Raw genomic sequence first — 12,609 nt, forward strand, 5'->3', positions numbered from 1 at the left:
ATGGCTTATTACCCTATACCGTGTTTTACAATTATTTGGAACATTTAATGAAGTAACAGAGGTGCTACCTCAGACATGGTATACTTACATCCTAGAGCTAGTGTACAGTGTTATGTATCTGGATCCTTAGTACTCCAGTAGAGGGCGACAAAGACCATATGACCGAGTCCAATAGTACAAGTCAAGCAAAAATGTATGAAAAAAAAGAACAATTTAAACAATTTATGGATTGTTGAAAGCCCCAAAACACACGTTGTCATTTACATGCTCTTTGCTGGGCCAAGAGAGAGACAATTGTGCTCCAGCCCTTCATGTCCGGACTTGTTAATAGGATTTCAAGCAGTCTCTCAAACCATCTATAAGATAAGAGTATGGCGCCAGTGTAAGACATAACGGCACTATCCAATATGTAACGAGTCTGACCGATGTCCTGGGGTTCAATGGCAAATTCAATGCAATTGACTGCTGGTTGACGGTGAGGTGGAGGCTAGTGGGCGTTATAACTCCTCCCCAGATGGCTTTAGTTTCAGACATGGAAAAACACTGTCCGAATAAGTGAAGAGGCGGAGTCATATACCAACTGTATATTATTCAAAGGCAAAATCAATGCAATTGACTGCTGGTTGACGGTGAGGTGGGAGCTAGTGGGAGTAATTATTCCTCCCCATAGCTGCAATTTCACCAATCAGAGCCATCCTTCTTATGCTTATAAATAAGGATTTTGAACCAACATCCACACCATTTCACTGCTGTTCTAAAAGAGATTATCTATTAGCCAAAGACTTATTATCCCAGTCAAGGTGAGAGAATTGCTATTGTTGATTTAAAAGTCATATTTGCTGTTTGGAAATATGACCAGTTCCGAAGAAGAATGTACCGAGTTGTCGTCTGAGGAGGTGTTAAACACAAAACTGGACGCTCTTCAAATGTTTACCTTGGGCCATTTACAGAGTTTGAAGAAAAGCCACCAGGCTCTTGGCACCACATTGGAGAAACATCTTGAAATAACTGAACATCTTAAAAAAGAGCTTGCCGCCCAAGAGAGCCGGTTGGCTGCAGTGGAGGAGGGAATAAGAAATTTAAAGGAAGAGGTGGGAGCTTTAAAGACCCCATCTGCTCCTGAGACCCCTCTACCCCAGCCATCTGCTCCTGGCACCCCTGTACCCCAGCCATCCACTCCAGAGACCCCTGGACCCCAAATGACTGTTCATGGGACTCAGAATTTCAGGAAATCCTCCTCCAAGCGACGAGTCTCACCAGGGCCTGGATACCCATTCAAGAAACAGCAGGACAAAACTGACTTACTGGAGAAGCTGGAGCCCTATTTACCCAAATGATTGCACTCCAGGGAGAAGATGACTGAAAATCAAATTGCATTCTTCTATTATATGATGGATAAGATGCAGATTAAAGGTAACACCGGACCTTCTGTCTTTGCTGTGTGTAATTCTTGACAACATAGTTCTAACATTCTAACTGGTTTGTGGGACAATGTGTAGAGGTTTAGCTTCTGTATAATAATAATGTATTAATAATAGTTGTAATAAAAATAGTTTTGAATGTGATGTCCATGTCAAAAATCATGACACATACTGAGGGCATCTGTAATCTATAACTTCCTTTCATTTTTCAGATCAGACATGCCTGGAGGAAAAAGCCCTAAGAGTCTACAATAAAGGAGTAGATTTTGACATTTGGCCCGAGGGTTGGGTACCCGATGGCATTAAGGTGTCTTTTAAAACGTATCTAATGGAAAAAATAAAGATTTCACCAAACTGTGACCATTAAAATATTTATTTACATTTATTTTTTCCATCTAATAAAAGTTTTCTTTTTATTTAACCTGACCCCATTTTTCTGTTTAATTGGATGTATACACTGTATATATTTGTCTTTGAAAAATACTAGAGATATATGTATGTATGTATGTATGTATGTATGTATGTATGTATGTATGTATAATAAAAACTAATTACCTGTCCTCGCCTCAGGTCATCATCATTCCAAATATGCATATTCATATGAATCTAGTTACACTTATTGAATGGTCTAAAATACCAAGTATTTAATGAAAGATTTGTTTCAACAGTGAAAACAGTCTGAGACCAAAGTCTATTTTACAGTTGTGCCCAGCGTTTGCATATTAATAACACATACACTGTAGGTTGAACGATTAAAAACAGACAATATTCATGGTATTTATTATAATAATAATAAAAGGTCCATATAAGCAGAGCCTTACTGATTCCACACAAAAGGGTAGGTAGAGAAAGGAACTTTTATTCATGCCAGAACGAAACATAGACGATAACGAAACATGTTATAAACAAGGGTATTAAACGGAGCTTACTGGAACGACAGATAAAGCTGTCCTACACAATGTATATCTTATTCACCCGAATGCTATAGAAAAGCCAAAAAGAGATTGGTTTAAAAAACCAATAGCATTGTGCCCATAGGGAATAGGCGATCAAATGAATATATCAAAGGAGATTTCCAATGATTTGTATAGTTATCCTCTCATCCGTTAGGCTTCCGTGCTCACCTTGAATGCTCGCCCTCCGGTGGCTGTGAGAGGGATTTATTGTGAATTCTCCTCTTCTCTAAATGAATAGGCTACAAACACGTCGTCTTTCCCGGTCTGATATGATGAAGGTTTGGTAATGCACAGACGAGTTTTGCCTAGCAAACAATAGCATTTGGCCACCACGGTGAATAGGCTACTATTGTACTACACTCGTTTCTGGGAGGCTAATGTCAACAACAACGGGCGTTTCGTTGCAGTGTAATGTTGTTCAGTTCCGGTGTAATGGTACGGGCACGTACTTGGATGAAACAATTGATTCCATAAACAAAATAAAAGAAATATTACGCCTACAATGTGTTGGAACATTTATTGCAACTCACCAAATACGACGCGATGCCATAGCACGTGTTGTTCCTAATTCCAACCAGGAGAGGTCGACAAAAACACGCCCCCCTGTGGAGATATGCTAAAATTCACCAACTACGGAGAAAATAGCATAGTACCAACTCCAGCCAGGAGAGGGAGACACGTGTCATGAAGTTGATTGTCAGACACACTGTGAATGCGAGTGCAAATAAATGATTTGCTGAAATAAGATGTATTTGGATGTTCCCAGGCCATCAGTCAGGGGGCAAATATGGCATATAACCCTGGAGTGTTTTTTTTACAATGATTTGGATCATTTAATAAAGTAACAGAGGTGCTAGCTACCTCAGAAATGGTGTACTTACAGGCTGGTGCTAGTGTACAGTGTTATGTTTTTGAGTAGTGTCCCCTGTGAAATATGAACCAAGCATCAGAGCATCTTGTGGACAGTGTATGACTGGGCTGTGTGATTTGGATCAGGTCCTATCAGTCTATCTCTCCTAGGCAGTGCATTCCCTGGTAGCGGCCCTCTGCTGGTTGTTTGGTAGACTGCTGTTTTATTGCATTCAGGTTACCAGGTGTTACCAGGTGTCACTTTTGAGGGCGCCACTAAGCATCTTTCGGGGTCCGGGGGGTCGGGGGGGTGCTTAAGAGTGGGTACCCGGGGACTCATGGAGGTTGAGGTTCTGGGCCTTGACCAGGGCTATTTAATGAGCCCTGGCAGGGTCATGCTTGAGACGGGCATTTTCTTTTTCGGGGGCCTCAGGTGGAATTCCCCCCCCAGTTTGAGGACCAGGAGGCTGGGTATGGGCTGGGTGTAGGCTGGCTTGTGCTCTTCCCCCATGTAGGCAAGCCTCACTGGGGGGAAGGAGAGCACAAGCCTGTGCCTGGTCACAAGGGAGCCTATGAGTCCCACCTTGCTACTGCAGGAGGCTACTGGGAGTAGGCAGGCAGGCAGGGAGGAGGCCCAGGCAGGCAGGGAGGCAGCCCAGGGAGGGAGGGAGGCAGGCAGGTAGGTAGGCAGCCCTGTGTAGGCCATACTCTGCTCCCTGGGAGTCAGCTCCAGCTGACCTCCATAGACAGGAAACAGGCCTCATTCTACCCACATGAGAGAGCACTATTTAGGCCACATTGGTCATGATTTAAGGCCTTTACCTCTGGTCCCCAATTCAGGCTACACTTGTGTATGCTTCTCCCTATTCATGGGGAACATGAACTCAGGGGTCAGCTCCTGCTGACCTCCATAGACAGGCAACAGGATGGATTCATAGGCAGGCATCAAACTGCATTCTACCCACAGGAGAGAACCTGATCTAGGCTACTTTGGTCCTGATTTTATACCTTTCCTCTGATCCTCAATTCAGGCTACACTTGTGTATGCTTCTCCCTACTCATGGGGAACATGAACTCAGGGGTCAGCTCCTGCTGACCTCCATAGACAGGCAACAGGATGGATTCATAGGCAGGCATCAAACTGCATTCTACCCACAGGAGAGAACCTGATATATGCTACTTTGGTCCTGATTTTATACCTTTCCTCTGATCCTCAATTCAGGCTACACTTGTGTATGCTTCTCCCTACTCATGGGGAACATGAACTCAGGGGTCAGCTCCTGCTGACCTCTATGCACTGTGGCAGCCAGCACTTAGAGTATGTTCCAAATAGAGCCAGGAGAACCATACACAAGCACCCTGTCTTTACACCATCTAGGAGACATCTCTCCTGGCTAAACATAGACTGTAGGTTTATAGATTCAAAACAGACAGATCATTTTCATGACATTTATTTCAATAATCATAATAGGTGCATAGAGCAGGGTGAAGAGGGGGTGTAGTCTCAGGCTCAGTTCCTTCCAGGGAAGGTGTTGTGGGGCCAGGTTGAAGGCTGATTCCCCTGCCTGGGCCCAGGGCATTCTGTAGCATCCTGCAATCAAGACAAAAACACATGTCACACACACACACACACACACACACACACACACACACACACACACACACACACACACACAGATCTATATATTCCAAAAGCTTCACCTGTGAAATGGGTTATGGTTAAGGGTTTAGCTATTACTTAGGGTTAGGGAATAGGGCTGGGTTAGGGAATAGGGCTAACTTAGGCTTAGGGAAAGGAAGCAAGGACTTAGGGTTAGGGAAAGGAAGCAAGGACTTAGGCTTAGGGAAAGGAAGCAAGGACTTAGGGTTAGGGAAAGGAAGCAAGGACTTAGGGTTAGGGAAAGGGAAAGGAAGCAAGGACTTAGGCTTAGGGAAAGGAAGCAAGGACTTAGGGTTAGGCTTTAGGGTTTGGGGAAAGGGTTTGGGGAAAGGGTTTGGTTAGGTATAAGCATGAAAACGACAGGAGGGAGGATCATGCCCTTGTTCTCTATACAGGCTACACAGTATATTTATGTATGCTGTTCTCTGCTCATGGGACAAACATTTAGCACATAGGTTCAGGGGGTCTGTTTAGTGTAGTGTTCAGCCACCTAAACTCTACACTAAAGGTCAAAAATGACTTTCTTACCAAAGGTTTTCTGTACACCTGCCAGGGTTCAATCTCACAGGAGTCTGCAGATTTGTCCTATTAGAGCCAGAAGAGATGGACATCACACTATCAAGGTGGCAGCATCCAGTACCAGTACATAAAACACCTGTTGAGAAACCACACACACACACACACACACACACACACACACAATAATCATAGCAGAAAGAAAGATGGAGAGAAACTGTACAATAACTGTGTACTACACAAATAGAAACATTTACAGAATGGGGTTAGTCCCGGCTCTGGTTTCTCTATGCAGACAGGCATCCCTGGCTCGGCCCTACTCTGCTCACGGGGAAAGAACAGATCAAGGGTTCAGCGGTCTCTTAATTTTTTCCCCCGGAGCTGTACTCGCAGCGTTACCTAAGAAAATAAAATAAGTAGCACTCACGTCTTTAATCGCCAGCTGGCTAGCGCGGCCTACTTGCTAACGGGTTAGCGAAAGCCATAGGTAACCTATAGGAGCTGGCTAACTAGCAAGCTACTTACTAACGGGTTATTCTAAAATCTATTCTCACCACCATCAGACAGGTGTTTTAAGCAGGTGTATTGAACGAAAGCTTACCTGAACGACGGAGAAAAACATCCTGTTTTACAGTTAACCGTGTCCCATTGTCAACATGATATCCGGAATCAAAGGTTCCTAACGCAATGTAAATCGTATTCACCCGATTGCTATAGAAAAGCCAAGAAGAGATTGGTTTAAAAAATCAATAGCATTGTGCCCATAGGGAATAGGCGATCAAATGAATATATCAAAGGAGATTTCCAATGATTTGTATAGTTATCCTCTCATCCGTTAGGCTTCCGTGCTCACCTTGAATGCTCGCCCTCCGGTGGCTGTGAGAGGGATTTATTGTGAATTCTCCTCTTCTCTAAATGCATAGGCTACAAACACGTCGTCTTTCCCGGTCTGATATGATGAAGGTTTCGAAATGCACAGACGAGTTTTGGCACCAAGCAACCATCACAGCATCTTGTGGACAGAGATGCTGTCAACCAAATGGACAGCATCTCTGTCCCCCCGATCACATATGGCTTATTACCCTATACCGTGTTTTACAATTATTTGGAACATTTAATGAAGTAACAGAGGTGCTACCTCAGACATGGTATACTTACATCCTAGAGCTAGTGTACAGTGTTATGTATCTGGATCCTTAGTACTCCAGTAGAGGGCGACAAAGACCATATGACCGAGTCCAATAGTACAAGTCAAGCAAAAATGTATGAAAAAAAAGAACAATTTAAACAATTTATGGATTGTTGAAAGCCCCAAAACACACGTTGTCATTTACATGCTCTTTGCTGGGCCAAGAGAGAGACAATTGTGCTCCAGCCCTTCATGTCCGGACTTGTTAATAGGATTTCAAGCAGTCTCTCAAACCATCTATAAGATAAGAGTATGGCGCCAGTGTAAGACATAACGGCACTATCCAATATGTAACGAGTCTGACCGATGTCCTGGGGTTCAATGGCAAATTCAATGCAATTGACTGCTGGTTGACGGTGAGGTGGAGGCTAGTGGGCGTTATAACTCCTCCCCAGATGGCTTTAGTTTCAGACATGGAAAAACACTGTCCGAATAAGTGAAGAGGCGGAGTCATATACCAACTGTATATTATTCAAAGGCAAAATCAATGCAATTGACTGCTGGTTGACGGTGAGGTGGGAGCTAGTGGGAGTAATTATTCCTCCCCATAGCTGCAATTTCACCAATCAGAGCCATCCTTCTTATGCTTATAAATAAGGATTTTGAACCAACATCCACACCATTTCACTGCTGTTCTAAAAGAGATTATCTATTAGCCAAAGACTTATTATCCCAGTCAAGGTGAGAGAATTGCTATTGTTGATTTAAAAGTCATATTTGCTGTTTGGAAATATGACCAGTTCCGAAGAAGAATGTACCGAGTTGTCGTCTGAGGAGGTGTTAAACACAAAACTGGACGCTCTTCAAATGTTTACCTTGGGCCATTTACAGAGTTTGAAGAAAAGCCACCAGGCTCTTGGCACCACATTGGAGAAACATCTTGAAATAACTGAACATCTTAAAAAAGAGCTTGCCGCCCAAGAGAGCCGGTTGGCTGCAGTGGAGGAGGGAATAAGAAATTTAAAGGAAGAGGTGGGAGCTTTAAAGACCCCATCTGCTCCTGAGACCCCTCTACCCCAGCCATCTGCTCCTGGCACCCCTGTACCCCAGCCATCCACTCCAGAGACCCCTGGACCCCAAATGACTGTTCATGGGACTCAGAATTTCAGGAAATCCTCCTCCAAGCGACGAGTCTCACCAGGGCCTGGATACCCATTCAAGAAACAGCAGGACAAAACTGACTTACTGGAGAAGCTGGAGCCCTATTTACCCAAATGATTGCACTCCAGGGAGAAGATGACTGAAAATCAAATTGCATTCTTCTATTATATGATGGATAAGATGCAGATTAAAGGTAACACCGGACCTTCTGTCTTTGCTGTGTGTAATTCTTGACAACATAGTTCTAACATTCTAACTGGTTTGTGGGACAATGTGTAGAGGTTTAGCTTCTGTATAATAATAATGTATTAATAATAGTTGTAATAAAAATAGTTTTGAATGTGATGTCCATGTCAAAAATCATGACACATACTGAGGGCATCTGTAATCTATAACTTCCTTTCATTTTTCAGATCAGACATGCCTGGAGGAAAAAGCCCTAAGAGTCTACAATAAAGGAGTAGATTTTGACATTTGGCCCGAGGGTTGGGTACCCGATGGCATTAAGGTGTCTTTTAAAACGTATCTAATGGAAAAAATAAAGATTTCACCAAACTGTGACCATTAAAATATTTATTTACATTTATTTTTTCCATCTAATAAAAGTTTTCTTTTTATTTAACCTGACCCCATTTTTCTGTTTAATTGGATGTATACACTGTATATATTTGTCTTTGAAAAATACTAGAGATATATGTATGTATGTATGTATGTATGTATGTATGTATGTATGTATGTATAATAAAAACTAATTACCTGTCCTCGCCTCAGGTCATCATCATTCCAAATATGCATATTCATATGAATCTAGTTACACTTATTGAATGGTCTAAAATACCAAGTATTTAATGAAAGATTTGTTTCAACAGTGAAAACAGTCTGAGACCAAAGTCTATTTTACAGTTGTGCCCAGCGTTTGCATATTAATAACACATACACTGTAGGTTGAACGATTAAAAACAGACAATATTCATGGTATTTATTATAATAATAATAAAAGGTCCATATAAGCAGAGCCTTACTGATTCCACACAAAAGGGTAGGTAGAGAAAGGAACTTTTATTCATGCCAGAACGAAACATAGACGATAACGAAACATGTTATAAACAAGGGTATTAAACGGAGCTTACTGGAACGACAGATAAAGCTGTCCTACACAATGTATATCTTATTCACCCGAATGCTATAGAAAAGCCAAAAAGAGATTGGTTTAAAAAATCAATAGCATTGTGCCCATAGGGAATAGGCGATCAAATGAATATATCAAAGGAGATTTCCAATGATTTGTATAGTTATCCTCTCATCCGTTAGGCTTCCGTGCTCACCTTGAATGCTCGCCCTCCGGTGGCTGTGAGAGGGATTTATTGTGAATTCTCCTCTTCTCTAAATGAATAGGCTACAAACACGTCGTCTTTCCCGGTCTGATATGATGAAGGTTTGGTAATGCACAGACGAGTTTTGCCTAGCAAACAATAGCATTTGGCCACCACGGTGAATAGGCTACTATTGTACTACACTCGTTTCTGGGAGGCTAATGTCAACAACAACGGGCGTTTCGTTGCAGTGTAATGTTGTTCAGTTCCGGTGTAATGGTACGGGCACGTACTTGGATGAAACAATTGATTCCATAAACAAAATAAAAGAAATATTACGCCTACAATGTGTTGGAACATTTATTGCAACTCACCAAATACGACGCGATGCCATAGCACGTGTTGTTCCTAATTCCAACCAGGAGAGGTCGACAAAAACACGCCCCCCTGTGGAGATATGCTAAAATTCACCAACTACGGAGAAAATAGCATAGTACCAACTCCAGCCAGGAGAGGGAGACACGTGTCATGAAGTTGATTGTCAGACACACTGTGAATGCGAGTGCAAATAAATGATTTGCTGAAATAAGATGTATTTGGATGTTCCCAGGCCATCAGTCAGGGGGCAAATATGGCATATAACCCTGGAGTGTTTTTTTTACAATGATTTGGATCATTTAATAAAGTAACAGAGGTGCTAGCTACCTCAGAAATGGTGTACTTACAGGCTGGTGCTAGTGTACAGTGTTATGTTTTTGAGTAGTGTCCCCTGTGAAATATGAACCAAGCATCAGAGCATCTTGTGGACAGTGTATGACTGGGCTGTGTGATTTGGATCAGGTCCTATCAGTCTATCTCTCCTAGGCAGTGCATTCCCTGGTAGCGGCCCTCTGCTGGTTGTTTGGTAGACTGCTGTTTTATTGCATTCAGGTTACCAGGTGTTACCAGGTGTCACTTTTGAGGGCGCCACTAAGCATCTTTCGGGGTCCGGGGGGTCGGGGGGGTGCTTAAGAGTGGGTACCCGGGGACTCATGGAGGTTGAGGTTCTGGGCCTTGACCAGGGCTATTTAATGAGCCCTGGCAGGGTCATGCTTGAGACGGGCATTTTCTTTTTCGGGGGCCTCAGGTGGAATTCCCCCCCAGTTTGAGGACCAGGAGGCTGGGTATGGGCTGGGTGTAGGCTGGGTGTAGGCTGGCTTGTGCTCTTCCCCCATGTAGGCAAGCCTCACTGGGGGGAAGGAGAGCACAAGCCTGTGCCTGGTCACAAGGGAGCCTATGAGTCCCACCTTGCTACTGCAGGAGGCTACTGGGAGTAGGCAGGCAGGCAGGGAGGAGGCCCAGGCAGGCAGGGAGGCAGCCCAGGGAGGGAGGGAGGCAGGCAGCCCAGGGAGGGAGGGAGGGAGGGAGGCAGGCAGCCCTGTGTAGGCCATACTCTGCTCCCTGGGAGTCAGCTCCAGCTGACCTCCATAGACAGGAAACAGGCCTCATTCTACCCACATGAGAGAGCACTATTTAGGCCACATTCTACCCACATGAGAGAGCACTATTTAGGCCACATTGGTCATGATTTAAGGCCTTTACCTCTGGTCCCCAATTCAGGCTACACTTGTGTATGCTTCTCCCTATTCATGGGGAACATGAACTCAGGGGTCAGCTCCTGCTGACCTCCATAGACAGGCAACAGGATGGATTCATAGGCAGGCATCAAACTGCATTCTACCCACAGGAGAGAACCTGATCTAGGCTACTTTGGTCCTGATTTTATACCTTTCCTCTGATCCTCAATTCAGGCTACACTTGTGTATGCTTCTCCCTACTCATGGGGAACATGAACTCAGGGGTCAGCTCCTGCTGACCTCCATAGACAGGCAACAGGATGGATTCATAGGCAGGCATCAAACTGCATTCTACCCACAGGAGAGAACCTGATATATGCTACTTTGGTCCTGATTTTATACCTTTCCTCTGATCCTCAATTCAGGCTACACTTGTGTATGCTTCTCCCTACTCATGGGGAACATGAACTCAGGGGTCAGCTCCTGCTGACCTCTATGCACTGTGGCAGCCAGCACTTAGAGTATGTTCCAAATAGAGCCAGGAGAACCATACACAAGCACCCTGTCTTTACACCATCTAGGAGACATCTCTCCTGGCTAAACATAGACTGTAGGTTTATAGATTCAAAACAGACAGATCATTTTCATGACATTTATTTCAATAATCATAATAGGTGCATAGAGCAGGGTGAAGAGGGGGTGTAGTCTCAGGCTCAGTTCCTTCCAGGGAAGGTGTTGTGGGGCCAGGTTGAAGGCTGATTCCCCTGCCTGGGCCCAGGGCATTCTGTAGCATCCTGCAATCAAGACAAAAACACATGTCTCACACACACACACACACACACACACACACACACACACACACACACACACACACACACACACACACACACACACACAGATCTATATATTCCAAAAGCTTCACCTGTGAAATGGGTTATGGTTAAGGGTTTAGCTATTACTTAGGGTTAGGGAATAGGGCTGGGTTAGGGAATAGGGCTAACTTAGGCTTAGGGAAAGGAAGCAAGGACTTAGGGTTAGGGAAAGGAAGCAAGGACTTAGGCTTAGGGAAAGGAAGCAAGGACTTAGGGTTAGGGAAAGGAAGCAAGGACTTAGGGTTAGGGAAAGGGAAAGGAAGCAAGGACTTAGGCTTAGGGAAAGGAAGCAAGGACTTAGGGTTAGGCTTTAGGGTTTGGGGAAAGGGTTTGGGGAAAGGGTTTGGTTAGGTATAAGCATGAAAACGACAGGAGGGAGGATCATGCCCTTGTTCTCTATACAGGCTACACAGTATATTTATGTATGCTGTTCTCTGCTCATGGGACAAACATTTAGCACATAGGTTCAGGGGGTCTGTTTAGTGTAGTGTTCAGCCACCTAAACTCTACACTAAAGGTCAAAAATGACTTTCTTACCAAAGGTTTTCTGTACACCTGCCAGGGTTCAATCTCACAGGAGTCTGCAGATTTGTCCTATTAGAGCCAGAAGAGATGGACATCACACTATCAAGGTGGCAGCATCCAGTACCAGTACATAAAACACCTGTTGAGAAACCACACACACACACACACACACACACACACACACACAATAATCATAGCAGAAAGAAAGATGGAGAGAAACTGTACAATAACTGTGTACTACACAAATAGAAACATTTACAGAATGGGGTTAGTCCCGGCTCTGGTTTCTCTATGCAGACAGGCATCCCTGGCTCGGCCCTACTCTGCTCACGGGGAAAGAACAGATCAAGGGTTCAGCGGTCTCTTAATTTTTTCCCCCGGAGCTGTACTCGCAGCGTTACCTAAGAAAATAAAATAAGTAGCACTCACGTCTTTAATCGCCAGCTGGCTAGCGCGGCCTACTTGCTAACGGGTTAGCGAAAGCCATAGGTAACCTATAGGAGCTGGCTAACTAGCAAGCTACTTACTAACGGGTTATTCTAAAATCTATTCTCACCACCATCAGAGATGGTGTTATTATTATTATTATGTATTATACGGAAGCTTACCGGAACGACAGAGAAAGGCAACGGACCGGCATTGTTGTACAGT

At 43.9% G+C, this 12,609-nt stretch overlaps 1 protein-coding gene and 3 long non-coding RNA genes across 4 annotated transcripts in view; all 4 read right to left on the minus strand.

Moving 5' to 3' along the window:
• The window catches only part of LOC117592782 (E3 ubiquitin/ISG15 ligase TRIM25-like), a gene marked incomplete at its 3' end in the record, with an annotated part of 148,788 nt that overhangs the window by 71,436 nt on the left and 64,743 nt on the right, over positions 1-12,609 (minus strand). The window lies entirely within an intron of this gene.
• LOC117594499 lies at positions 4,662-5,517 on the minus strand. Its single transcript, XR_004575749.1, has 2 exons — positions 5,415-5,517; positions 4,662-4,817 (listed from the first exon to the last, which is right to left on the minus strand). It is a non-coding gene; the product is annotated as an uncharacterized LOC117594499 (long non-coding RNA).
• Positions 5,976-7,153, minus strand: LOC114839317. Its single transcript, XR_004575746.1, has 3 exons — positions 6,561-7,153; positions 6,256-6,414; positions 5,976-6,113 (listed from the first exon to the last, which is right to left on the minus strand). It is a non-coding gene; the product is annotated as an uncharacterized LOC114839317 (long non-coding RNA).
• On the minus strand, positions 11,200-12,073 carry LOC114839313. Its single transcript, XR_004575750.1, has 2 exons — positions 11,971-12,073; positions 11,200-11,355 (listed from the first exon to the last, which is right to left on the minus strand). It is a non-coding gene; the product is annotated as an uncharacterized LOC114839313 (long non-coding RNA).

Source organism: Esox lucius, chromosome 5 (genome assembly GCF_011004845.1).
Source record: "Esox lucius isolate fEsoLuc1 chromosome 5, fEsoLuc1.pri, whole genome shotgun sequence".
In the NCBI taxonomy this organism is placed as follows: domain Eukaryota; kingdom Metazoa; phylum Chordata; class Actinopteri; order Esociformes; family Esocidae; genus Esox; species Esox lucius.